Genomic DNA, 27,922 nt, shown 5'->3' with positions numbered 1-27,922 from the left:
CAGAGGACAATGACAGTGCTCTACCACTGTTACCAGCTCCAGACAACCCAGAGCTTGACCATGATCAGAAGTTAGAATTAAAACCCCTTCCTCCACACCTCAAATATGCTTACCTTGAAGACGGGCAGAAGTTTCCCGTTATCATTGCAAGGGAACTCACTTCTCAACAGGAAGAGCAGCTACTTGGTGTGCTGAGGAGGCACAAGAAGGCAATTAGTTGGAGTTTGGCAGACATAGTAGGCATAAACCCTCAAGTCTGTGAGCACAGAATATTTTTAGAAGAGGGAGCAAGACCTGTTCGTCAACCCCAGAGAAGACTGAACCCCACTATCCTAGAGGTTATCAAAAAGGAAGTGACCAGACTACTAGAGGCAGATATCATCTATCCCATCTCAGACAGTGAATGGGTAAGCCCAGTACAAGTGGTGCCAAAGAAGTCTGGAGTCACTGCAGTGAAGAATGAGCATGGAGAGCTCCTGACAACCAGAGTTCAGAACGCTTGGAGGGTCTGCATTGACTACAGGCGCCTCAACCAAGCAACCCGTAAGGATCACTATCCTCTTCCATTCATTGATCAAATGCTGGATCGCCTGTCAGGTAAATCGCATTATTGTTTTCTAGATGGTTACACAGGTTATTTCCAGATTCATATAGCTCCTGAGGATCAGGAAAAGACCACTTTTACATGTCCTTTTGGGACTTATGCTTACAAGAGAATGCCCTTTGGCTTGTGCAATGCACCAGCTACTTTCCAAAGGTGCATGATGAGTCTTTTTTCTGATCTTATTGAAGACTGTATGGAGGTTTTTATGGATGACTTTAGTGTTTATGGCGATTCCTTTAGCCTTTGCTTAGATGGATTATCTAGAGTATTAGATAGATATGTCAGTACAAACCTTGTATTAAATTTTGAAAAATGTCACTTTATGGTTAAACAAGGGATTGTACTAGGACATGTTGTGTCTAACACTGGCATTTCTATAGATCCAGCAAAGGTGGATGTTATTTCTAGTTTACCTTACCCCTCTTCTGTGAGGGAGGTCCGTTCTTTCCTTGGACATGTAGGTTTTTACAGGAGTTTCATTAAGGACTTCAGTAAGGTAGCACTTCCCTTATCCAGGCTACTGCAGAAAGATATTGAGTTCGAGTTCAGTGAAAATTGCAAACAAGCATTTGATAAGCTGAAGACCGCACTGACTCAAGCTCCAGTTGTGAGAGGACCAGACTGGAGCCAACCATTTGAAATAATGTGCGATGCTTCCAACCATGAAGTAGGAGCAGCACTGGCTCAGTGTGAAGGTAAGGATCTTTTTGTTATTGCTTACGCGTCTAAAACTTTAGATGCCGCCCAGTCGAATTACACTACTACTGAGAAAGAGCTTCTTGCTATTGTTTTTGCTCTGGATAAATTCCGAGCCTATTGACTTGGTACTAAAGTAGTAGTATATTCAGACCACACAGCTCTAAAGTATTTATTATCTAAAAAGGAATCCAAACCAAGGCTTATACGTTGGATACTGCTATTATAAGAATTTGATTTGGAAATTAATGACAGGAGTGGTAACCAGAATTTAGTGGCAGCCCACTTGAGTCGCCTTGAACATATTACAGATGACTCCACTCCTATAGCTGATAATTTCCCATTTGATAACCTGCAAGCAGTATCTGAGATAGTCCCTTGGTATGCACCTGTAGCTTATCTAGTTAGCCGCACTTTTCCTCCAAACTTTTCTAAGCATCAAAGAGACAAGCTGAAAAGCGAGTCTAAATATTATATATGGGATGACCCATATTTATGGAGATGTGGCGCTGACCAGATAATTAGACGGTGTGTGCCTCAATCATAATTCAAGTCCATCTTAGAGGCCTGTCACTCATCTGAGAGTGGAGGACATTTTAGCCCTCAAAGAACTGTTAGAAAAATCCTAGACTGTGGATTCTGGTGGCCTACTCTTTTTAAGGATGCTGCTGAATTTTGTAAATCTTGTTTTCCATGCCAAAAATTTGGTAATATACCTAGGAGGGATGAGATGCCTCAACAGATTATGCTTTTCTGTGAAATTTTTTATGTTTGGGGCATTGACTTCATGGGTCTATTTCCAAATTCTAATGGTTATTTCTATATATTGTTAGCTGTGGATTACGTTTCCAAATGGGTGAAGCAATTCCTACTCGCAATGATGATGCTAACACTGTTGTTTCCTTTATGAGAAACCATATTATTTGTCGCTTTGGATCACCACGAGCAATCGTGAGTGATCAAGGCACCCATTTTTGTAACAGGAGACTAACAGGACTAATGAAGAAGCATGGGATAATTCATAAAGTTGCAACAGCCTACCATCCTCAGACTAATGGGCAAGCCGAGGTGTCAAATAGAGAGATAAAGCGTATCTTGCAGAAGATAGTAAAACCTCATAGAAGAGACTGGAGCACCAGGCTACAAGATGCACTATGGGCATACAGAACAGCATACAAAACACCCATCGGGATGAGCCCTTTCCGCTTAGTTTATGGAAAAGCTTGTCATCTCCCTATTGAAATAGAGCACAAAGCCTTCTGGGCAGTAAAAGAATGCAACATGGGAATTGGAAAAGCCGGAGCTGAAAGGAAGTTGCAACTACAGGAACTGGAGAGCCTTCGCCTAGAAGCTTATGAGAACTCAAGACTATACAAGGAGAAGATGAATGCTGTACATGATCAGCACATCAAGAAGAAAGAGTTCCAACCTGGGGACTTTGTCCTCCTTTATAAATCTCGACTGAGGCTCATGCCAAGCAAGTTGAGATCAAGATGGGAAGGTCCATACAGAGTAGAGAAGGCCGAACCGTACGGAGTTTATCACTTAAGCCATCCTTCAAACTCTGAACTTATCAAAGTTAATGGACATCGTTTAAAGCTGTACCATGGCGAGAAGCTGAAGAAAAACAAGGAGCTTAAGATCTTCCTCTTGGAAGATCCCCACATAGCTGAAGACTGAGCTAGTGGAGCGTCCAACTTACGGACGTTAAAGCAAAGTGCTAGGTGGGAGACAACCCACCATGGTATGATCGTTCTTTTCTTTATTTTTAATTTTCTTATTCAATAACTCTTCTCTTCATTAGTACATTTCGTGCATCTGCATTTTCATACTTTTATTTTTAAAAAAAAATCACGCGACGCGACCGCCTCATTGACGCGTCCGCATCACAAGGAGATGGGAGACAATAATAATATGAACAGAGAGTTACGCAAGAGCAGGGCTGGAGGCGTGCCAATGGCACAAACCACCCCACGCGACCGCGTCGCCGACGCGACCGCGTCATATGGGAATAATGGCTTCCCACGCGACCGCGTGCCCCATGCGGCCGCGTGACCAGGATTTCGACGTCAAAGTGGTGCACACCCGAAAGTTGTGCTAGAGTGGTGCTGGACTGGCACTGGACGCACAGTCCCTCTCACGCGATTGCGTGACCCACGCGACCATGTCATATCCCAATAATTGACCACTCACGCGATCGCATGCTCCATGCGATCGCGTCACCCTAATTTTGGCACTAATATGATTTTGAACAGAGAGTTCTGCGAGTGCGAGGCTACCTTCGCGCCAATGGCATAAAACGGGTCACGCGACCGCATGACCGACGCTACCGCGTCATTCAGTTTTAAGCGCAAGTCGCGCGATCGCGTGCTCCCACGCGACCGCGTCGCTTGCGCCGCACAGTTTTTCCTAATTTGCCAATTATCATATCTTTTTTCTCACCAAATCCTATTTTCTCTTTTCCCTCCTTATTTCTTCTCCCTCCATTCCTCCCTTCTTCCTTCTTTCTCACTTTTTACTTTCTCTCACCCCCATTAACAAGGTTTTTCTTTTCTTTTCTCCTTCCCTCCTTACTTTTCTATTATTCTTCTTATTTTTATATGCCATCTTCTTTTCTTCTCTTTTTACCTTCATTATTCATATTTTCTTTTTCTTTCTTTTTCCTTTTTACTTGGTGTTATCAATTTATGTGAGTCATTATTTATTATTATATGCTTGTGGATTGTTGTAAAATTGTTTGACAATTACATATTTCTTTTTAAGGGATTACTTGCATGTTCAAAAGCTTGTGGATTTCTTTCTTCTACATGCATGCTATGTGTTTGTGAAAAAGCCCATATGGCATTATAAACTTCTTTACATTTTTCTACTCTAATATTCAATGCTTGCTTTTCACAAATTCCCTTTACTATTTTATTCATTGAATTTAATTGTCGATACAAACGTGATAGTTAGCTACGAGTGATAACATATTTAAATTGGACATTGAATGCTTGATCTATGCTACTCATGCATTTGCCTACATGCCAATAAACCCCTTGCATTTCATTGTCCAACATGCACTTGCTATATTTCCATTGATGAACTTTTCACATATAATCCGGACCATGTGTTAACGTCATTCTTCTTTATTGTGCATTGATTATAACTCACATCACCCTCTTCCTTGCTTTATCCCTTTAAATTTAATTTACTTTCTCTCCTCTTTTTCAGGATGGCCACCAAGAAAGGAAAGGAGAAAGCTACCCCCAAACAACCAGCAAGAAGAGGTACAAAAAGAGCATTAGTGGCAGAACCCTCTTCAACTACGGTAAAGCCCTCAACAAAGAAGATTAAGAGGATCATAAAGGTTGATGATAAAGAAAAAGCCTTCCCAGCAAAGGACACTGCGCGATTCCCTAATCGCTACTGTGAGCAGATGTTCCCCATCCTGGCTGAAAAGAGTTACAACAACGAATACCTTCTTCTCCTCCCGCCCAATATTGCTACCTTTGTTGAGCCGTAAATTGCCCGAAGACAATGGGGTTTCCTACAGAGACAGCCAAGGCAGGTCAATCTTTCTTGGGTAGTCGAGTTCTACTCCAACTTTCACCTGCCAACCCTGCAGTCTGTCTATGTCCGTCAGAAGCAAGTCCCCATTACTGAAGACGCCATTCAAAAAGTTCTAAGTCTTCCCCCTATTCCAGAAGGAATGGACACCTTTCAAGAAGCCGCATTCAAGCGCCAGATGTACCAATTTGACTGGGACGCTGTTCTTAGAGTTATCGCACTACCTTGCAGCAGATGGATCTACGGATACCATCGTACCCACCCTAAGGGAATTTCGGCTTCAGCACTTACCTTGGAGGCTCGCGTATGGGCACAAATCATGTCCCATTACGTCTTTCTGAGCACTCACAAGTCCTCCTTCACTGCGGACATGGTCGTTCTACTATGGTGCATCCTTACAGACCAACCTCTGAATCTACCAAGACATATCCGGAATGGCATGGGACACATACAAATTGCGGGTAACTTACCTTTTCCCGCCCTGGCCTCAGATCTTGTCTCAGCCGCCAGAGTCTCCTACAGAGCTGGGGACACCAAAGCTATGCTTCCACGGGATGATCAGTTTGTCCCCAACGGGAAGTACCTTAGACTTCCAGCAGCCACTATCAGCCAGCCTACTGAACCAGTTGAACACATTCCTTCTTCAACACTACAAGCACCTACAACAGCCCAATTGCTCCATCAGATACTTGAAAAGTTGGATCGGCATGAGCAGAAAGCTAAGATGAGAGAGCGTCGTAACAAGCGCCGATTCACATACCTCAAGGAGCTGATCATGGGAAAATTCAAGGACTTAGACACCCCGGACTCCACTTCCTTTACCAGCACAGGGAGCCATGATGGTCTCGACTGTGGAGATACTGCTACCAGCCCACCTTTGTTTTTGACAGATGGCACCGAGGACGGTGCAAAGCCTTAAGTGTGGGGAGGTCAGTCAGTACCTGACTTTCGGAAGTAATTTCTCTTCCCTATCACCAATAAATTAGGATATTTAGTTAGATTTTTCTTTTGTAGAATAAGATAAATTGCATAGTAATAGATTAGTTGCATGCATGTTCTGCTTGATTGAAAAGACAATAAGTTTCTTCTAAGACCCTATCTTTGGAACAAAATTTCACTAATTTCAATTAAAACTTTTATGTTAAATTTGCTTGAAGTTGTATTTGGAACATGATTTTTGAGCTAAAGAACACACAACCTGTGAGATTTGAGCCTTTATGAATGGTTACATTATTTAACCATAATTATTTTATTCTTGTATGTTTACTTCTCTATGATTGTAATCTATACTTTGTTTCATCCTATATGTCCAATGTTTATTATATTTATATGTTTGCATATGATTGAGGCCATTACTTATTTAGCCCACATATCCAAATTAAGCCTACCCTTTCAATTACCTTTGTTAGCCACTTTGAGCCTTTAAATCCCATTTGTTCTATATTTTACCACATTACTAGCCTTAAGCGGAAAAATAATTATATATCCCAAATTGAATCTTTGGTTAGCTTAAGATAGAATTGTGTGTGTTATTTAAGTATGGGAAATTGTGGAAGCAAAAGATAATAAGGGAATGTGTCATGACAATATACTGGGAATTTGGATACCTACTCATGTGGAACTATAAGAATTAAAAATCTATGTGCATTGATAAGCTATGTTATTTTTATGTTTCTATGTTTATGAAAAAAAATCCAAAAATATTCAACAAATAAATAAGGGGACAAAATTACCCCAATGCTAAGCCAAGCACTCAAAGATCAATGCATGTATGATAAAATTAAAATAAAAGGTTGAAACATGAGTATGGATGTGAAAGAGATTTCTGGGTAGCTAGGTATGAATTTTAAAAGTTATATAGAATATATATAGGTTATGTTAAAGCTTGGGTTAATTAAAAATTCAATTTATAAGCTTACTTAGCCATATATATATCCTTACCCTTACCTTGGCCCCATTACTACCTTGAAAAGACCTCATGATGTTTGCATTGGTATATTAAATGTTGTTGATTGGTTAGGAGAAGAACAAAATTTAGAGAGCATGATTAGAGAAGGATAGAGTGATGACCCTATACACTAGAGAGACTAGAGTGTACATACATCATCAGTGAGGGTTCGATGCTTGAATTTTTATGTTCCCTGCCTTCATGGGCTATCTTCTTGCATTTTTATCTGCTCTTGCTTTATAAGAATTGGGTTAGTAGAATTTGATTTGTAATTATTTTGAAGAGCTTATTTACTTTAGATCAAGTGGACAAGAATCATATAGTTGCATTCATATATAGGTTGCATTGCATTGCATGGGTTTTACATGTTCTTGCTCATTCATTTTATCTCCTTCAACTAAGCATGAGGACATGCTAATGTTTAAGTGTGGGGAGGTTGATAAACCACTATTTTATGATTTATATTGTGTTTAATTATGTGGTTTTATCATGATCTTTACCCACTTATTCACTAAATAAGCATGCATTTATAATTCCTTCCTAAAGTTATTGCATGATTGAAAACTTGCTTCCTAGAGACTTTTAATTATGTATTTTATTTTTCTTTTATTCCATTCGATGCCGTGATCTGTGTGTTAAGTGTTTCAGGCTTTATAAAGCATGAATGAGTTGGAGATTGAAAAGGAAGCTTGCAAAAATGGAAGGAACACAAGAAATTGAGGAGATGACCAGCGAGAAGCGACGCGGCCGCATGGATGACGCGACCGCGTGGCATGGAATAACACAAGTGACGCGGCCGCATAGACGACGCGACCGCGTGGCAAGGCAGAACGCCGAATGACGCGTCCGCATGAATGACGCGTCTGCGTGACATACACGATCTGCATAATCTGCAGAATCGCTGGGGGTGATTTTGGGCCCTATTTTGACCCAGTTCTCGGCCCAGAAAAGTAGACTAGAGCCAGAGAACATGCAGAAACCAACAACAACATTCATTCCGCATAGTTTTAGTTTTTAGATCTAGTTTTCCTCTCCTCTAGGTTTTCTCTCTACACATTCATAGTTTTTAGGATTTGTTATTTTCATTGTTTTTGCATTAGGATATTGAGAAGAGTTATTGCCTCATCAAGACTTCGACATTCTAGTTCGTTCTCTTTACTTGTCTCTTACTCTTCCATGTTCCTTAATTTACTTACTTTTACTATTGGATTATTTTAGCATTTATTAATACAAGAATCGCTTTTATTTTTAATTAATCTTTTGATTATTATTTATCATGTCTTTCTTTAAATCCCTTCCTTATGTTATGAATTTTACATTTACAATGAGCGAGTAGTTCCCTAACTTGATGGGGAGTTGATTGAAAGGAACCCTTGAGTTAGGATGCTCAAGAGAAAGATTGTAATTGGGTTTATTGTTGGATTGCACTCTAGTCACTAACACCAATCCTCCCAAGAGCAGATTGGAACTTGTGGATAGAAACAGCATTCCAACTTATTTAACTTTCCCTTACTTAGTGAGGGGCAACTAAACATAATAACCCCCAATTGTCAATTAATCTTGAGAGTACTCCAACAAGAATAGGGCTTCCAGCTACTCAACTCCCAGTCAAGGCTTTTATTTAAATTTATATAAATTCTCTAATTTAATTTTCTGCCATTCAACTCAAACCTTTTTAAAAACATCTGATTAATAAAATAGCACACTTTTCTGCAACTCGTTGGGAGACGACCTGGGATTCATACTCCCAGTATTTTAATTTTAATTTCTGTGACACCCTTCTAAATTGATAAGCGGATTTCTGGTTGGTTGAGAACTATACTTGCAACGCATATTTTATAATCATTCTTAACTCGCCAATTTCTGCTCACATCATGCCTCCTATAGCTGCAAACAACTTTGAACTGAAGTTACAGCTAGTTACTCTTGGGCAATAGAATTGTCAATATCGTGGACTCCCTCAGGAAGATCCAAATCAGTTTATTTCTGATTTTCTGTAGATTTGTGACACTATGAAGACCAATGCAGTGAATCCTGAGGTGTACAAACTCATGCTCTTCCCATTTGCTGTGAAGGATAGAGCAAAGCTGTGGTTAGATTCTCAACCCAAGGAGAGTCTGGATACTTGGGATAAGATTGTCACTGGATTTCTAACTAAATTTTTCCCACCTCAAAAGCTAACTAAGCTAAGGGTGGAGGTTCAGACTTTTAGACAGAAAGATGGTGAGACCCTTTATGAAGCTTGGGAGAGATTCAAGCTACTGACTAGGCAATGCCCTCTAGACATGTTCTCTAGATGGACTCAGCTGTATATCTTTTACGAGGGCATATGTGAAATGTCCAAGATGCGCTTAGATAATTCTGCAAGTGGTTCTTTGTACATGAAGAACACACCAGAGGAGACTATTGAGCTTATTGAGTTGGTTGCTAATAACCAATACTTATATTTCTGATGCCAGGGTATTTTGGCCAGCTTCACTGACCTTTTCTTTACTATTTTTAGGGTAGTTTCATGCATTTCCTTAGGAAATAAGCTGGTTTTGGGTAGATATTCACTTACATGTTGATTCAAGCATGCGTTGTGCAATTTACATGATTTCATGAGGATTTTGCATGAATTTAAGGACAAATTGGATGTTGCATTTCCCATGACTTGGACTAGAACTTTGATGCACTTTATTGCTTGATTTCAGGACAAGGGAAGCAAAGAAGAACAACATTAGTGGCTACGTTAGTTACACTAACGTTAACACTAACGTGGAATGGGAGTAACTTGCAAAGTTAATGAGAAAAGTGATTGCCAATAACGCTCTCGAAGCCATCATTGCCCACGTTAAGAGTCACGTTAATTAAGTTAACGTAAACTCTAACGTGGAAGAAAGAAAATGGAACCAACGTTAGTGACACTTAACATTATCACTAACGTTGGACCAAGCTCATAAGTGGCCACGTTAGTCACCACGTTAACTTAGTTAACGTGGCCTCTAATGTTAAGAAGAAAGGGGGGAAGCCAACGTTAGTGACATTCAACATTATCACTAACGTTGGCCAAGTCACACTAGGCCACGTTAACTCCCACGTTAACCTAGTTAACGTGGAAGCTAACATGAGGAAGGGAGGTGACGCCAACGTTAGTGACACCCAACATTGTCACTAACGTTGGAAGGAGCCCACACATGCCACCATGAGCCACGTTAACTCCCACGTTAACTTAGTTAACGTGGAAGCTAACGTGGATAAAGGAATGTTGAGCCAATATTAGTGACACTCAACTTTGTCACTAACGTTAGAGATGGCTAGCATAGGCCACGTTAGAAGCCACGTTAACCTAGTTAACGTGGACTTTAACGTGGGAGCTAAGGGGGACATTGGAACGTTAGTGACAATGTTAAGTGTCACTAACATTCTCGAAGGTTGGCAAGCCTACGTTAAAAGAGCCACGTTAACTGAGTTAATGTGGACTCTAACATTGGGAAGGGGGAGGCTTCTCAACGTTATTGGGAAAGTTGAGTCCCAATAACGTGCGCGAAGGACAAAGAGGCAACGTTAGTGGCAACGTTTGTGCCACTAACGTTGAGGTTAACGTGGCTCTTACTAGGGTAAGGAACGTTAGTGAAAAAGTTGAATGTCACTAACGTTCTCGAACCCATATTTTCACTGAACGTTAACACCACTAACGTCCTGAGCTAAAGTCTCTGTCCACTTCACAATTTCTCTCTGGAAGTAAAGCCAAGCCCAATGAAGAAGATAACTGCTTCAAACTCAAGATCCAAAAGCCCAGACCCAAGACTTGAAGAACCAACTAGAAGAGTAGAAGAGTAGTATATATAGGAATAACTTTGAATTATTTTGGGAGAGTTGGAAAAATATAGAGAGCCTCTTGGCATAGAATTACTCTCTGTATTTACTTTCTCTGCACTTCTAGTTTCATCATGTATTCTCCATCTTTGTTTTTATTTTCCAGAGCTATGAACAACTAAACCCCTTTCATTGGGTTAGGGAGCTCTATTGTAATTTGATGGATCAATACTAGTTTTCATTATTCTTCTTCTATCTTTTCTCTTGATTTTACTTGAAAGCTTTCGATCTTCATCCAATTGGGTATTATCTTGGAAAAGAAGCTATTCATACTTGGATCTCTTCTGAACCTTGAAAAAGGAATGAAGAGATCAAGCTAGAAATGCTTTCTCATGCTGGACCAAATTGGGTTTGGATGGATATGTGACTATAATCCTCTCAACACTTGATTTGGGAAATGCATGTGGTATAATCAGTGACCATACTTCATCTCTCCTCATGAGCAATTGACCCAGGAATTGGCTATTGATCAAGATTTGAGAGATTGAATTACAAGAAATTGTAATTAAATCACTTAAGATTGCCAAGGAGATCAATGAGTGCATTGATTGAGGAAGAGATGAAAATGAAATTGATCCAGAGAATGCAACAGCTTCTAAGCCCAATGAACTCCCCATTTCTGATCTTACCTATTCTCTTTATTTTCTGTCATTTACTTTCATGAGCAATTCCCCCATTCCCATTTACAATTCTGCAATTTACTTCAGTCATTTACTTTCAGTTCTTTAATTCTAGCATTTACTTTTTCTGTCATTTACCTTCCCGCCATTTTATTTTCTGTAATTCTAAACTCAAATCCTGGATTCGCTCAACTAGAGCATTCCTCTAATTAAAGTTGCTTGATCAATCAATCCTTGTGGGATTTGACCTCACTCTATTGTGAGTTTTTACTTGACGAAAATTCGGTACACTTGCCGAAGGGAATTTATTGCGAGACAAGTTTTCCGTGCATCAAGTTTATGGCGCCGTTGCCGGGGATTGATTGTGCATCAACAATGATTAGATTGGAGGATAACTAGATTGAGCATTTTATTTTTGTTTGATTTAATTTTCTGTTTGAGTCATTTACTTCTTGTTTTAGTTAATTTCTTCCCTTCCCCTTACTTTTTCTTTGTTATTTACTATTCATCTCACTAACCCACTAACTATTTGATATATTGCATCACTCACACTAACAATAATTCTGACGGATATATTTTCTGCACCTATTCTCTTTGCTTGTACTTGTTGGTTGTATGACAGGGAGAAGAAGCGGGGCTTCAACTTCCTTTGATTCTGAACCTGAGAGAACCTTCCTTAGACTAAGGAGGGAGGCAAGAGAAAAACGTGTAGTTGGTGCTGAAGAAGAGGAGGAACACTTTGAGGAATACTTTGAACCAAACATGGAAGAAAACATGGAAAACCATCGTGAGGAAGAGGCTCACAGCCATGGCGGAAGAGGTCGAGCAAATCATGCTGGGGAAGATAGAAGAGTTTTAGGCTCTTACATCAATCCAAACCCAGGAAACTGTGGAAGTAGCATTCAAAAGCCAACCATCCATGCCAACAATTTTGAACTAAAACCACAGCTCATCACCCTTGTTCAGAACAACTGTTCGTTCGGAGGGAGTGTCCAAGAGGACCCCAATCAACATCTAACCACCTTCCTGAGAATATGTGACACAGTGAAGTCTAATGGTGTTCATCCTGATGCCTATAGACTGCTCTTGTTTCCATTCTCACTCAAGGACAAGGCAGCCAAGTGGCTGGAGTCTTTCCCAAGGGAGAGCTTGACAACTTGGGAAGATGTGGTGAACAAATTCTTAGCAAGATTTTACCCTCCTCAACGAATCAATAGGCTGAGAGCTGAGGTCCAAACTTTCAGGCAACAAGATGGTGAGACTCTATGTGAAGCATGGGAGAGGTTTAAAGACCTAACAAGGAGGTGCCCACCCGATATGTTCAATGAATGGGTGCAGCTGCACATTTTCTATGAAGGGCTCTCTTATGAGTCAAAGAACGCAGTAGACCATTCATCTGGAGGATCTTTGAACAAGAAGAAGACCATTGAGGAGGCCATAGATGTCATTGAAACAGTAGCAGAGAACGACTACTTCTATGCTTCCGAAAGAGGGAACACAAGAGGAGTAATGGAGCTAAATAATGTAGATGCTCTGCTGGCCCAAAACAGGCTCATTACTCAGCAGCTGGCTGACCTCACCAAGAAGATGGAGAGGAACCAAGTAGCAGCAATCTCCACTTCATCAACAACCCAAGAAGGAGTGAATGAAAAAGCAGAGGGTAGTCAGGAGCAAGCCAACTACATTGGAAATTCACCTAGGCAAAACCATGATCCATACTCCAAGACATACAACCCTGGATGGAGGAATCACCCAAACTTTGGGTGGGAAAATCAACAAGACCAAAGCCTTGATCAAAGACGCCCAAATCCAAACAATGCAGGCACCCAACACTTCACAACTAGACCATGTCAACACCCCCATAACAACACCTCTCCACATTCATATCAAGGCCAGAATAACCCTCCTCAGCCTGACCTATCATCATTTGATGAAAGAATCTCAAGGATTGAGAATCTACTTGAAGGCATAAGCAAGGAGATTCAAGACAACAAGGTGTTCAAGGAGGAAGTGCGAGCCAGTTTCAAGAACCAGGGAGACACAATCAAGAGGTTGGAATCTCAAGTAGGGTATCTCTCTGAGCAAATTCCCAAACCCACAGATGGATTCCTCAGTGACACAGAGAAGAATCCGAGAGGTGAAACAAAGAAAGTAAGATGGGAAGATTGCAAGATGGTCACTATAAGTAATAAGGAAACTGAGGACAAGCCAAGCAAGCTGTCTGAACAACCTGAAGATACCTTAGTAGAGGAGGGGGAAAAAATTACCAAGAACTAGAAATCTCAAAACAGGAGCTGCTGAGACTCTATGCACCTTTTTCCCAACTGCTCAATGGTGCTGTGGAGAAGAGAATATACTCAAGATTTCTTGACTTGTTTGCATCTTTGCATGTGAACATACCGTTCATCAAGACTATCCAACAAATGCCTGCATACATCAAGTATATGAAGGAGCTACTTCCCAAGAAAAGATCACTCAAGGGAGGCCAAACTATAGTGATGAACAAGGAGTGCAGTGCCCTCATTCAACCACAGTTGCCTAAGAAAAGAAAAGATTCAGGGAGTTTTCATGTCCCCTGTGCCATAGGGGAAACAATGTTTGATAGAGCACTCTGCGATTTGGAAGCAAGCATCAACTTAATGCCCTTATCCCTGGTGAAGAGGCTGTAGATCAATGAGATATTGCCCACAGATGTAGTCATCAGGCTGGCTGACAAAACTCAAAAACAAGTAATAGGGGTGGTGAAAAACGTGTTGTTAAAGGTGGGGAAATACTTTCTTCCCACAGACTTTGTCATCTTGGACATGGAAGAGAGTCACACTCACCTAATCATATTGGGAAGACCATTCCTAGCTACAGCTAGAGCACTCATAGATGTAGAGCGAGGGGAGCTAATATTGAGGATCCATGATGAACAACTCAGCTTTAATGTCTTCAAACTCTCACAAGAAGAAGACCAAGAAAACAAAGAACCAAGCAATGATCATAATGAGATGCTGACAGAGGAAACAAGCACTGAAGCACAACTAACACATCTGAGAACTCCACTGAATGATGAACAAGGCAAGCAGCAATTGTCACAGCTCAAGGAGAAGCTGAAGGAACCTAAACCACCAGAGGCATGTGAAGACAACAACAAAATTCCCTTAGAAGAAGAAGTCGCTAAGAGCAAGGCAGCATCAAAAGGGACAAAGAAGAAGGTACCAAGGGGGTGGAGGAACAAGAAGATCCCTACGGAAGGCTTCTCTCCAGGAGATAAAGTGATCTCAGCTTACTTCCCAGATATCCCCCCTAATCTCCCCACTGTACCATCTCAGCTACCTAAGGTCTTCACTATCAACAGAGTTCTCTCCTTGGAACATGTAGAGATCATTGATACAACCAATGGATATAAGTCCAAGGCAAGAGGGGAGGACTTGAAGCATTATCAACTGCCCTGATGAAGGAGAAACGTCAAGCTAGTGACGCTAAAGAAGCGCTTCATGGGAGGCAACCCATGTTTTATTAGCTTTTAGTAGTGAATAAGTCAATATTCATGAAGTCCAACCCAAACTTGGTGAAGTCCTTATATTGCAGTATATAGTGAAGAACAAGTTTGGTGTTCAAAGCATGCCAAGAAAGCATGAATGCAACTGAGAGCATGCTAGTCTTAGAGCTTTGAACAGAACTTCTCATCACAGTGCTCTAAACTAAGTTTGGTGTCACCCCATGGTGCCACCAATGTGCATATAAGGATACACAATTAGTTAGTTAGTTGGAGTTCATGAATAAACAAAATCTTTTCTTCTCTTTATCATTCTAGCCGAAAAGTTTAAAAACTTTTTATGATATTGATTTTTCTTATTTTAATTTTTGTAGGGAAAAGGAAAGGAGCATTGAAGGAGATAGATTGGACAATTAAAGGAAGAAGGTTCAGACACCACAAAAGGAAGAACTAGACACTTGTTCTAAAAAGGGAAGTCATTGGAAAATGTTTCCATGCAACATTGGAAAATGTTGCCATGCAACATTGAAAAAAATGGGACCCTTGGAGACCGAGCAATCTCTATCATAAAGTGATGGTCCTTGTCCTTTCTACATGCACAACCCCAACCGTCCATCAAACAACCACTCCATCTATCCAAACCCTCCATTCACTCACAACCTCTCTATATAAGTGATCCCTGTTCCGTACCCCACTTTTAACACCTCTCCATTTCGGGTTCCCCTTCACTCCCTTCATTGCACTCAACCCTAAACACCAAAAGCCTCCACACCACTGCTAACTTCACGCATTAACCTTCATTCATGGCATCTTCGAGCTCTAAAAGAAGGAAGGGAAAGGAACCTATGGAGCAACACCCGTCTGATGAAAAGAGATTTAGAAGCTTACACCATGCATTGCAATACGGATGGATGGTGGATAAGGAGATCATTTATGAGCTGGGATTTCAAGTTAGGAAAAATGAGTGTCCCGAAATCACAACGAAGGTAGAAAAGAGAAGATGGGAGCTCCTTACTGATCCGGTCATTAGGGTGAATGCAAATCTTATAAGAGAGTTTTATGCAAATGCGGTCTGATATGATAAGGCAGATGAGTCATATACAAGCTTTGTGAGAGGAAAGATTGTGAATTTTGGTCCCACGAGTGTCATGAGGGCATTAAAGTTGCGGCCCATACCGTTTGAAGAAGAGAGTTATCATTCAAGAATAGACAACAACCCTGATCATGACCAGATTGTGCAAGACATTTGTGTACCAGGAGCTGACTGGGAAATATATGCAGATCGGAGACCAAGGTTCATCAAAAGAGCATATCTCACCCCGGAAGCAAAAGGGTGGTTCGAAATTGTAAGGAGGTCCATCCTCCCAGCAGCAAACAACTCGGAGGTGAATCTCAAGAGAGCCACACTGGTGCACTGTATACTCAAAGGCGGAGAGATCAAGGTTCATGAACTCATAGCAGAAGGGATTAGAAAAATGGCAGAGAAAAGCAACTCAAGGGGAACGTTAGGTTACCCCAGCACTATCTACCGACTGTGCAAGAAAGCTGGGGTGGTGTTTGAAGATGAGGACCCCGTGTGGATAAAAGAGGGCATTCCAATAACCGTTCAACGAATGCATGCCACTGCATCCCCCCTGCCTCAACGGAAGCACAGGAAAAGGGCACCCCCTCAAGTAGTAGAAGGACAAGCCGTAGAAGGGCAAGCACCGGCCACCTTGGATATGCACCAATTGCAGGAGGCCAAGGAGTCACTCTCAAGATGGATGACTCAATAAGGGGATTGGCAAAAGCAAATGATGGATCAGCAACTGAGTCAAGGACAACAATGGAGTGAAACATTCCACAGGATGGAACAAAGGCAAAATGAGCAACAAGAATCCATCCAGACACTAATCAACATCCAAGCACATCAAGGTGCACATATACATGAGATGCATCGAAGACAAATAGAACAGGCAGAACTATTGGACGAGCAAAGGGCATTCGCAGAAGGAGTTTACATGAGCGAGACTGGGCATCATATAAATACTCAAGCCAGGCTCGGTTATTTGGTAGGACAGCTGCCTATATTGCATCCAGGAATCACAAGGTATGAAGAAATGAGGGATGAATTAGCACGAGAAGAAAGACAAAGGGTAGAAGAGAGTCATGAATCAGTGAGGAAGGCACTTGAGGATTGGAAGCAAGCAAGATTGGCACGGATGAGAGGGAATGCAAGAGGGCACAAAGAAGACAAACAAGGAGGAAAGCATGGGAATCCACAAGAGTAAAAGGTTGTGGAGTTCCTTCTTTAGTCCATCTTTTTCTATGCTTTAAATAAGGAAGATATTGTATGAAATAGAACATGCTTCCATGTTAGTTGAACTTTTTAAATTCTGTCTTTTCAGTTTTTGTGTTGAAGAGGTTTATGATTGCTAGTCCTTATGTCACTGCATCCTTACTTTGCTTATTTGTATGCCTGTCCCTTTGAATCAAATGAAAAAGAGAATGAGTGTTTTTAAAGACCAGAGAAGAGTTCATACTATGGAATAAGTTCATGAGTTTATGGTGTAGTCATAAGTTAGCTAAGTTGGTTCAACCATAAGGTGGGAGGACAACTATCAGTCAGGAATACTATGCTTGTGACACACCCCATGAGACTAGCTAAATAAGAAAATCCTAATGAGAAAAAGGGAAAAGAACAATAAAGGTTGAAAAATAAAAGAAAAAGAGTGAGCAATAAGGCTAGGCACCAATGGTTTTAATCTTGAGGCATGTGTCTGTGGTGTTTTTGTGTGAGAGATCTACTTGGATGAATAAGCTCTTAGGGGTGTCTTATCACTTGGTAACTTGGGTTAACTAACTCGGGATTATCAGCTGAAAGTCCACTATCAAGAGTAACCCTCACTACAAAGCATTTAGTAACCCAAAGAGGTGCTGGACACCAAGGTCTCAAGAAAAGAAAATAAATAAACTATATGCCTGTGGTGTGTATGTATGGGGGAGAGACTTGAGCAAGTAAGTCCTTAGGGGTGCTTCAACACCTAGCACCTTGAACCAACTAGTTCGGGAGTGTTGGCTGAAAGCTTATTTTAAAGAGTTTCCCCCTTACAGAACACTTAGCCTAAGCACACAAATAAGCCCTGAAATAACAACAAAAGGATCAATAAATAAAAGTTTCATGGGATGCAATCACAGTGAGTATTCTAGGACATGATAAAGGTCTAAAAGCCAGGAATGAACCTAAGTTGCCATGCATGAAACCACCATAAAACCAGGGACATGACTTCCACAAGAATGACTCACTTCTCTTGGCATTCCATTCCTCATTCTCTTGTTCCAGTACTTGCTTAGGGACAAGCAAGCTTTAAGTTTGGTGTTGTGATGCCAGGGTATTTTGGCCAGCTTCACAGACCTTTTCTTTACTATTTTTAGGGTAGTTTCATGCATTTTCTTAGGAAATAAACTGGTTTTGGGTAGATATTCACTTACATCTTGATTCAAGCATGCATTGTACAATTTACATGATTTCATGAGGATTTTGCATGAATTTAAGGACAAATTGGATGTTGCATTTCCTATGACTTGGACTAGAACTTTGATGCACTTTATTACTTGATTTCAGGACAAGGGAAGCAAAGAAGAACCACATTAATGGCTACGTTAGTTACACTAACGTTAACACTAACGTGGAATGGGAGTAACTTGCAAAGTTAATGAGAAAAGTGATTGCCAATAACGCTCTCGAAGCCATCATTGCCCACGTTAAGAGTCACGTTAACTAAGTTAACGTGAACTCTAACGTGGAAAAAAGGAAATGGAGCCAACGTTAGTGACACTTAACATTATCACTAACGTTGGACCAAGCTCATAAGTGGCCACGTTAGTCACCACGTTAACTTAGTTAACATGGCCTCTAACGTTAAGAAGAAAGGGGGGAAGCCAATGTTAGTGACATTCAACATTATCACTAACGTCGGCCAAGTCACACTAGGCCACGTTAACTCCCACGTTAACCTAGTTAAGGTGGAAGCTAACGTGAGGAAGGGAGGTAACGCCAATGTTAGTGACACCCAACATTGTCACTAACGTTGGAAGGATCCCACACATGCCACCATGAGCCACATTAACTCCCATGTTAACTTAGTTAACGTGGAACCTAACATGGATAAAGGAATGTTGAGCCAACGTTAGTGACACTCAACTTTGTCACTAACGTTGGAGATGGCTAGCATAGGCCATGTTAGAAGTCACGTTAACCTAGTTAACGTGGACTTTAACGTGGGAGCTAAGGGGAACATTGGAACGTTAGTGACAATGTTAAGTGTCACTAACGTTCTCGAAGGTTGGCAAGCCTACGTTAAAAGAGCCACGTTAACTGAGTTAACGTGGACTCTAACGTTGGGAAGGGGGAGGCTTCTCAACGTTATTGGGAAAGTTGAGTCCCAATAACGTGCGCGAAGGACAAAGAGGCAACGTTAGTGGCAACGTTTGTGCCACTAACGTTGAGGTTAACGTGGCTCTTACTAGGGTAAGGAACGTTTGTGAAAAAGTTGAATGTCACTAACGTTCTCGAACCCATATTTTCACTGAACGTTAACACCACTAACGTCCTGAGCTAAAGTCTCTGCCCACTTCACAATTTCGCTCTGCAAGTAAAGCCAAGCCCAATGAAGAAGATAACTGCTTCAAACTCAAGATCCAAAGGCCCAGACCCAAGACTTGAAGAACCAACTAGAAGAGTAGAAGAGTAGTATATATAGGAGTAACTTTGAATTATTTTGGGAGAGTTGGAAAAATATAGGGAGCCTCTTGGCATAGAATTACTCTCTGTATTTACTTTCTCTGCACTTCTAGTTTCATCATGTATTCTCCATCTTTGTTTTCATTTTCCAGAGCTATGAACAACTAAACCCCTTTCATTGGGTTAGGGAGCTCTGTTGTAATTTGATGGATCAATACTAGTTTTTATTATTCTTCTTCTATCTTTTCTCTTGATTTTACTTGAAAGCTTTCGATCTTCATCCAATTGGGTAGTTATCTTGAAAAAGAAGCTATTCATACTTGGATCTCTTCTGAACCTTTAAAGAGGAATGAAGAGATCAAGCTAGAAATACTTTCTCATGCTGGACCAAATTGGGTTTGGATGGATATGTGACTATAATCCTCTCAACACTTGATTTGGGAAATGCATGTGGTATAATCAGTGACCATACTTCATCTCTCCTCATGAGCAATTGACCAAGGAATTGGCTATTGATTAAGATTTGAGAGATTGAATTACAAGAAATTGTAATTCAATTACTTAAGATTGCCAAGGAGATCAATGAGTGCATTGATTGAGGAAGAGATGAAAATGAAATTGATCCGGAGAATGCAACATCTTCTAAGCCCAATGAACTCCCCATTTCTGATCTTACCCATTCTCTTTATTTTCTGTCATTTACTTTCATGAGCAATTCCCCCATTCCCATTTACAATTCTGCAATTTACTTCAGTCATTTACTTTCAGTTCTTTAATTCTAGCATTTACTTTTTCTGTCATTTACCTTCCCGCCATTTTATTTTCTGCAATTCTAAATTCAAATCCTAGATTCGCTCAATTAGAACATTCCTCTAATTAAAGTTGCTTGATCAATCAATCCTTGTGGGATTCGACCTCACTCTATTGTGAGTTTTTACTTGACGACAAATTCGGTACACTTGCTGAAGGGAATTTGTTGCGAGACAAGTTTTCCGTGCATCAATTCCTCCAACAGGAATCCTTTGCACTCTGAGACCTCTCAGAAGAGAGGTGTTTTGGAAGTGAAAGTTGTTGATGCCCTTCTTGCTTAGAACAAGCTTTTGTCTCAGCAAATAAGTCTAATTACTCACCAGTTGAGTGGAATGCAAGTTTCAGATGTCAACACCCAAAATGCACCTCAAGAGGTCACTTATGACATGACAGGTAATTTTATGCTAAATGAGAATTATGATTATGCTCAATCTTCTTCTAAACAGGTCAATTACATGGGGAATAGTCCTAGAAACCCCAATAATGATCCATACTCTAAGACCTACAATCAAGGGTGGAGAAATCACCCAAAATTTAGGTGGAGAGACCAACCTCAGAGATCTCAGAATTTCAACAATAATTCTCAAGGCAGTTTTTAGCAGAATAATCATAATAACCTCCAATTTCAGTCTCATCAATAATAACCACTGATGAGCGGATAATTTATACCCTTTTTGACATTGTTTTTACATAGTTTTTAGTATATTTTATTTATTTTTTATTATATTTTTATTAGTTTTTATTTAAAAATCACATTTCTTGACTTTACTATGAGTTTGTGTGTTTTTCTGTAATTTCAGGTATTTTCTGGCTGAAATTGAGGGACTTGAGCAAAAATCTGATTCAGAGGCTAAAAAAGGACTACAGATGCTGTTAGATTCTGACCCTCCTGCACTCGAAGTGGATTTTCTGGAGCTAAAGAAGCCCAATTGATGCGCTCTTAGTTGCGTTGGAAAGTAGACATCTTGGGCTTTCCAGCAATATATAATAGTCCACACTTTGCTCGAGATTTAATGGTCCAAACTGGTGTTGAAAGCCAGCCTAAAATTTTCTGGCATAAAACGCCAGAACTAGCATAATTCTTGGCGTTAAACGCCCATTTTGGCACCCAGGGTGGCGTTTAACTCCAACCTTGGGCATATGCACGTGAAATCTTGAAAGCTCAGCACAGACACGCACCAAGTGGGTCCTAGAAGTGGATTTCTGCACTATCTGCACTTAGTTACTCATTTTCTGTAAACCTAAGTTACTAGTTTAGTATAAAAACTACTTTTAAAGATTCATTTTGCACCTTATGACATTTTTCACTTCATATTGTATCTTCTACGGCATGAGTCTCTAAACCCCATAGGTGGGGGTGAGGAGCTCTGCTGTGTTTCAATGGACTAATACAATTACTACTGTTTTCTATTCAATCACGCTTGATTCTATTCTAAGATACTCATTCGTACTTCAATATAGAGAGTGTGATGATCCGTGACACTCATCATTATTCTCAATTCTATGAACGTGTGTCTGACAACCACTCTCATTCTATCTGAGCTCAACGTAGTCATTGGGTGACAGCTTGAGTGCGTATCTCTTGGATATCTAATACACGGACCGAGTCCGTGAGATTAGTATCTTCGTGGTATAGGCTAGAATCATTGGCAGCATTCTTGGGATCCGGAAAGTCTAAACCTTGTCTGTGGTATTTCGAATAGGATCTGGGACGGGATGACTGTGACGAGCTTCAAACTTGCGAATGTTGGGCGCAGTGACAGTGTGCAAAAGGACAAGGGTTCTATTCCGACGCTAGCAGGAACCGACAGATGATTAGCCGTGCTGTGATTGTACTTGGTATTTTTCATCCGAGATGAGAAATCCGACAGTTGATTAGCCGTGCAGAGATCGTACCTGGTATTTTTCATCCGAGAGGATCATACAGCTTGCCATTGAAGGAAGCCATGCGTGTTTGGAGAAGAAGACAGTAGGAAAGCAGAGATTCAGACGATAGAGCATCTCCAGAACCTCAACCTGTTCCTCTTTACTGAATCACAAGTACCATTTATTTCATGTTATTTACTTTTCATAAACAAAAATCATTTTTATCATTAATCTCCTGACTAAGATTTGCAAAATAACCATAGCTTGCTTCAAGCTGACAATCTCCGTGGGAGCGACCCTTACTCACGTAAGGTATTACTTAGATGACCCAGTGCACTTGCTGGTTAGTTGTGCGAAGTTGTGAAAAGTGTAATCACAATTTCATGCACCAAGTTTTTGGCGCCGTTGCCGGGGATTGTTCGAGTTTGGACAACTGACGGTTTATTTTGTTGCTTAGATTAGGAAAAAATTATCTTTTTGGTTTAGAGTCACTAAAATTGAGTCTTCTATTCTTCTATTATTGTTTTTGTTCAAATTTTAAAATCCTTATTTTCTTTTTCTAAATTTTTTTTTCAAAAATTTTCAATAAACTAATAATTGAGTTTTCTGTTTGAGTTTAGTTTCATGCGTTAAGTTTGGTGTCAATTGCATGTTTTAATTTCTCTTTAATTTTCAAAAATATATGCATTGTGTTCTTCATTGATCTTCAAGCTGTTCTTGTTTATTTTCCTTGCTTGATCTTTAGTTTTTCTTGTTTTGTTTCTTTCCATGTTTTTCTTGTGCAGTTTCGAATTATTAGTGTCCAAAATATAAAAATTTTTAAGTTTGGTGTCCTTTGTGTTTTTATTTTCTTAAAAATTTCCAAAATTTGTTCTTAGTGTTCATCTTGATCTTCAAAGTGTTCATTAGTGTTCATCTCGATCTTGGCGCCATTTTGATGAACGAGACTTTTGTGTGGTCTAGAATTTCACTAATGAATGAATTCTCGTTGTAAAGTATAGTTCTAAACCAAACAATAGTCCTTTCATACAAAAATTTTGTTTGTCACTTGTACAAACCCCTAAATTTTATAAACTGAAGTATTTAAACCTCGGGTCGTTCTCCCTAGGAATTGCAATAAAGTGCCTTGTTATTGGTTATGGAGTATGTTTTGGGGTTTTTCAGATGATGGACAAGAAATATAAATGGCAAAGGAAATAAACTAACAAAAAGGTCTTGGCAAGGTTAGGTGGTCAAGGATCTCTATCCTAATCGCTAACCACAACATGAGAATTGGCAAGGATCAACCCTACTAAGTTAACCTCTAACTAGTAGTAAAGGAAAGTCAAGTGAGCTATGTCAATCCAAGTCCATAAGTCCTAGTTTTACACCTAATCAATTGGTGAGATCTAGCGTTAATGGCTCCCAATCTTCAATCACTTGGACATTAGCAACTCAAGAGTTCCTAAGTTACCTTCCCAAGCCAAGAACATAAAATTCTACTCTAAAATCCAACTAAGCATTTTATCAAACACTTAGAAGGCATAAAAGAAAAGCATAGTAAAAAGTGCAAGGAATATAAATCTACACTACTCAATTTCAAGGAATTAAACAACAATAAAGCTAATCAATAATAAAAGAACATGAATCATAAATTGCATTAAAGGAAAATGGAAGAACAAAAGTGCATCAACAACAAAGTAAGCACTTTCAAGAATGAACTACAAAATTAGAAAGAGAAAGAGTAGAGGAACAAGAAATTGTAAAGGAAAAGTAAATCAAAGCATGAATTAAACCTAGATCTAAGATGGGAATATCCTAAGAACCCTAATTCTAGAGAGAAGAGGGAGCTTCTCTCTCTAGAAACTAAACTACATGATGCTACACTACAAACAATTGCTCTCCCCTTGCCCAAGCTTGAATTTTGCATGAAATAGCATTAGAAATGAGTTGGGTTGGGCCCAAAGTGCTTCAGAAATTGCTGGGGGCGATTTCACCTTAGTGGGCCACGGCAGAATCGGCACGCACGCGTACATGGCGCGTGCGCACCCCTGAGCGCGAAGCAACATATGGCAAAATTTATATCATTTCGAAGCCCCGGATATTAGCTTTCCAACGCAACTAGAACCGCCTCATTTGGACCTCTGTAGCTCAAGTTATGGTCGATTGAGTGCGAAGAGGTCGGGCTTGACAGCTTTCCGGTTCCTTCATTTCTTCATGTGTTCTCCCGCTTTGCATGCTTTTCTCCTCACTCCTTCCATCCGATACTTGCCTTATGAACCTGAAATCACTCAACAAACACATCAAGGCATCAAATGGAATTAAAGTGAATTAAAATCACTAATTTTAGGGCCTAAAAAGCATGTTTTCACATTTAAGCACAATTCAAGGAAGAATTACAAAACCATGCTATTTCATTGAATAAATGTGGGAAAAGGTGATAAAATCCCCCAAATTAAGCACAAGATAAACCACAAAATTGGGGTTTATCAGTTGGCAGTTGAACTGACAATGTGATATCACAGCCAATAGGACAGGCATTCATCATATGCATCTTCTATCTGTTTGTATGCTTTGCCGACTTGTAATTGTATGCTTATTTGTATAACATGCGTAATTGCTACTTGAATTACTTGCCTTATATGCTTCTACTTATGTTTTACTTGCATTGTAATTAATTGTGATTTCTGTTGGGATTTAGGAGGTTCGGAAGGTGGTGGCGATGGGATCGCATGGAGGATAGGTTGGTGAAGGCTGTGGGACAACGGTGTTTGGTTAGAATAGAAATCCCTTAAGATAGAGTACCCTGTTTATTTATGTTAAGATTTATATATATATGCTTTATTGTTTAAGTTATGCTTTAAGATGAGATCTTGTGATGGATATGAAGTCTAGGATTGCCTTTGGCGTCCCGGGGTCTTATATCCTACATCACTGGGTACTGTTACCATACTGAGAACCTCCGGTTCTCATACCATATTTTTGTTGTGTTTTTCAGATGCAGGTCACAACTCACCTTGGTGAGTTGCTTAGATGGTCACAGAAGCGGAGGATCCTGTTTCTTTTGGAGTCTTTTGATTTGTTTTGTTTATACATATCTCTCACTTTTGTATTTTGCTTTTGCCTAGAGGCTTGTATTGAGAGAGAAAAACTTGTATAAGCTATTTTAAACTTCAGGTATTGTTTTGTCTATATATATGACTAGCCGGCTTAAACTCCGTGAGTCGTGGCTAGATTCTTATCATATTATACTATGATATTTTGTTATATTGTATCTATTTCTTGTACTTTAAGTTAGTAGCTTCGTTAGTACGTTTTACGCTTTTTAAATCATGTTTTGAGCTATACCTTCATCAGGCTTCTAGATAATATTAATTCTTTCTATATATTATATGTATGAGCTTAGAACTGTCGTAACCTTTGATTAACCTTTGCTTTACGGCGCGAGGTAAAGCTTAGGCTAATTAGGGTGTTACAGTTGTCTCTTGCTTCATCGCCTTCCGTGGAGTGGTCGCTGACTCACCATCGACCATTGGTGAGTCCCTGAACCATCGCTTCCATATTCCCTCTTTTCCACGTTTCCCTTCTTCCTGTATTTTTACATGTTGCTAAATTGCTAATCAATAAATTTGCCTTGTTGCTGATCTAAATGTTGCTGTAAATCGGGACTTTACTAGGATTTGTTAAATTTATTGCTGTAACTTGAATTTTTTGCTGAATTTGTTGCTTCTCAGTCATAGAATTAGAACAGAATGCTCAGTCAGTACTTGGTTGATTGACTTTGCTCACTAATTGTATTTGATGATAAATTTTAAATTGATAACTTTTAAATTTTAAATTTGCACTGCCTATGTTACTGATTTGTTGTTCCCTCAATGCTTTTTGTTGTTGTTAATCATTGTGATAAGCTTTGTTAAAATTGGCTTAAAAACTATTAATCTTTCTTTCTTTTACATTGTTCTTAACTTCATTTTTATTTTGATGCAATTATTTAGTTGGATAACTGATGTAATTATTGAGTTTAAGAGATTGAGTTTTTCTGTTCTCATTATTAGTAAGACATGGATAGTTTTTTCACTACTTTGGCACATTTATTTCTGGGTTTGCTGTGGGATTCAATGCTATGTGGTAATTAGCACTGGTCACTCTCGTTGTAGTTCCTTTGATAGCTGTCATTGGAGCCATTTACACAATCACTTTGACCAAGCTCTCTGCTAAAAGCCAAGAAGCTCTTCTTTGCTAAAAACTATTTTTGTTTAGTATGTAGTTTACTTGCTTGTTAAAAAATATGGAATTGAAGTTATGCATATTAATTAAAGGCCATATGATATGGTATGGTATGTTATGTGACACTAAGTAATTGAAGAAATTATGTGTAGAAAAAGTTTTGCTAGGTGGGAATAATGTTAATAGTTTGAAGCTAAAATGGTTGAGACAGCAAATAGGACTAGTAAGCCAAGAACCGACTTTGTTTGCGACAACAATTAGAGAAAACATATTCTCAGAAAGATCTGATGCTGACCAAGTTGAGATTGAATAAGCTACAAGAGTAGCCAATGCTCATTCTTTCATTATAAAACTTTCAAAGGGTTATGAGACATAGGTAAGCCAATATAGAGTTTTAATTTCTATTCCGATTCATTGGAACCAGAATTGTTTAATTTTTTGTATCATTAAAAATCTAGATGATGACTTGTAATTCTATGTTTAATTTTAGTTTTATTAGTATATTTTGATCAGATCATATTATTTTGGTTGATGACATTTTTTAAGTTTGAAAGATATTTTAAGATTTATGTTAAACTATAATTATATTTTAAGATGTTTATTTAATTTAAATTATTTAATTAAATATTATTTTCATATTTATTTAGTTTTTATTTTTATTTTATATTCATTCTTTCTTAAGTAATGTTTTTTAATTATATAAGATCATTAAAACAAAATATTAAATTTTATTAAACACCTATAAATTAAAAAATAAATAATTTATAATTAATAAAAATATTTTTGTTTATTTTTATATATGTTTAATCAAATTTAATATTTATTTTAATAATTTTTTACAATTGAAAGAATAGTTAATTTAAGAAATAGTAAATATGAAATAAAAATAAATATAAGTATAACAATAATATTTAATTGAATATTTTAGATTATATATATATATATATATATATTAGAAAATATAGTAAGAAAATATAATAATATATAGTTATAAAATATATTTAAGAAAGCATAATATATAATTAGAAGTAGTATGACCTAATGGTAGTTAAGTTACATTGCTTTCTATCTCTCAAGTCTTTTGTTTAAATCCTACCTCGTGCAGAATTTTTAAATACACAAATCTCAGTTACCAACTGAAAAAAATTCAATTGCCATTCAAGCTAAAGGGTAACAAACTGAAAAGTAGATAATATGTTTTAAAACTAATTAATTCAAGAAATAATACAATTCTGTACGTCATGTTATACAAAGTAAATTGATGGATTGGAGTCATATTAAATGGTCACTAATTTTTTTAACTATATATATATATATATATATATATATATATATATATATATATATATATATATATATATATTCAATATTCACATTTTTTAAAAAGTGACAAAATTTTCTAAGAGAAAAATAAACTACATATTAGTTAAAATAAATTTGTCGATTATATATTAAAAGAAATAAATCGCCTATATGATTTGTGTATACGTAAGATAAACTTATTCACATCATTATCTCTATATGTAAAAAGAAAATTATATGGTACAGATCTAAATCT

The 27,922-nt window shown here is 38.8% G+C and overlaps 2 non-coding genes across 2 annotated transcripts; both read right to left on the bottom strand.

Annotated features, from left to right (window-relative positions):
* Positions 1-8,981: 8,981 nt before the first annotated feature.
* LOC148555353 (small nucleolar RNA R71) lies at positions 8,982-9,087 on the bottom strand. The gene has a single exon (XR_015886644.1). It is a non-coding gene; the product is annotated as a small nucleolar RNA R71 (small nucleolar RNA).
* Positions 9,088-12,490: 3,403 nt separating this feature from the next.
* Positions 12,491-12,597, bottom strand: LOC148555352 (small nucleolar RNA R71). The gene has a single exon (XR_015887682.1). It is a non-coding gene; the product is annotated as a small nucleolar RNA R71 (small nucleolar RNA).
* Positions 12,598-27,922: the final 15,325 nt, after the last annotated feature.

Source organism: Arachis ipaensis, chromosome B6, assembly GCF_059453495.1.
Source record: "Arachis ipaensis isolate K30076 ecotype BB chromosome B6, ASM5945349v1, whole genome shotgun sequence".
In the NCBI taxonomy this organism is placed as follows: Eukaryota; Viridiplantae; Streptophyta; class Magnoliopsida; order Fabales; family Fabaceae; genus Arachis; species Arachis ipaensis.
The sequence above is the reverse complement of the archived record's forward strand: the minus strand, read 5'-3'. Positions and strand labels throughout refer to the sequence as shown.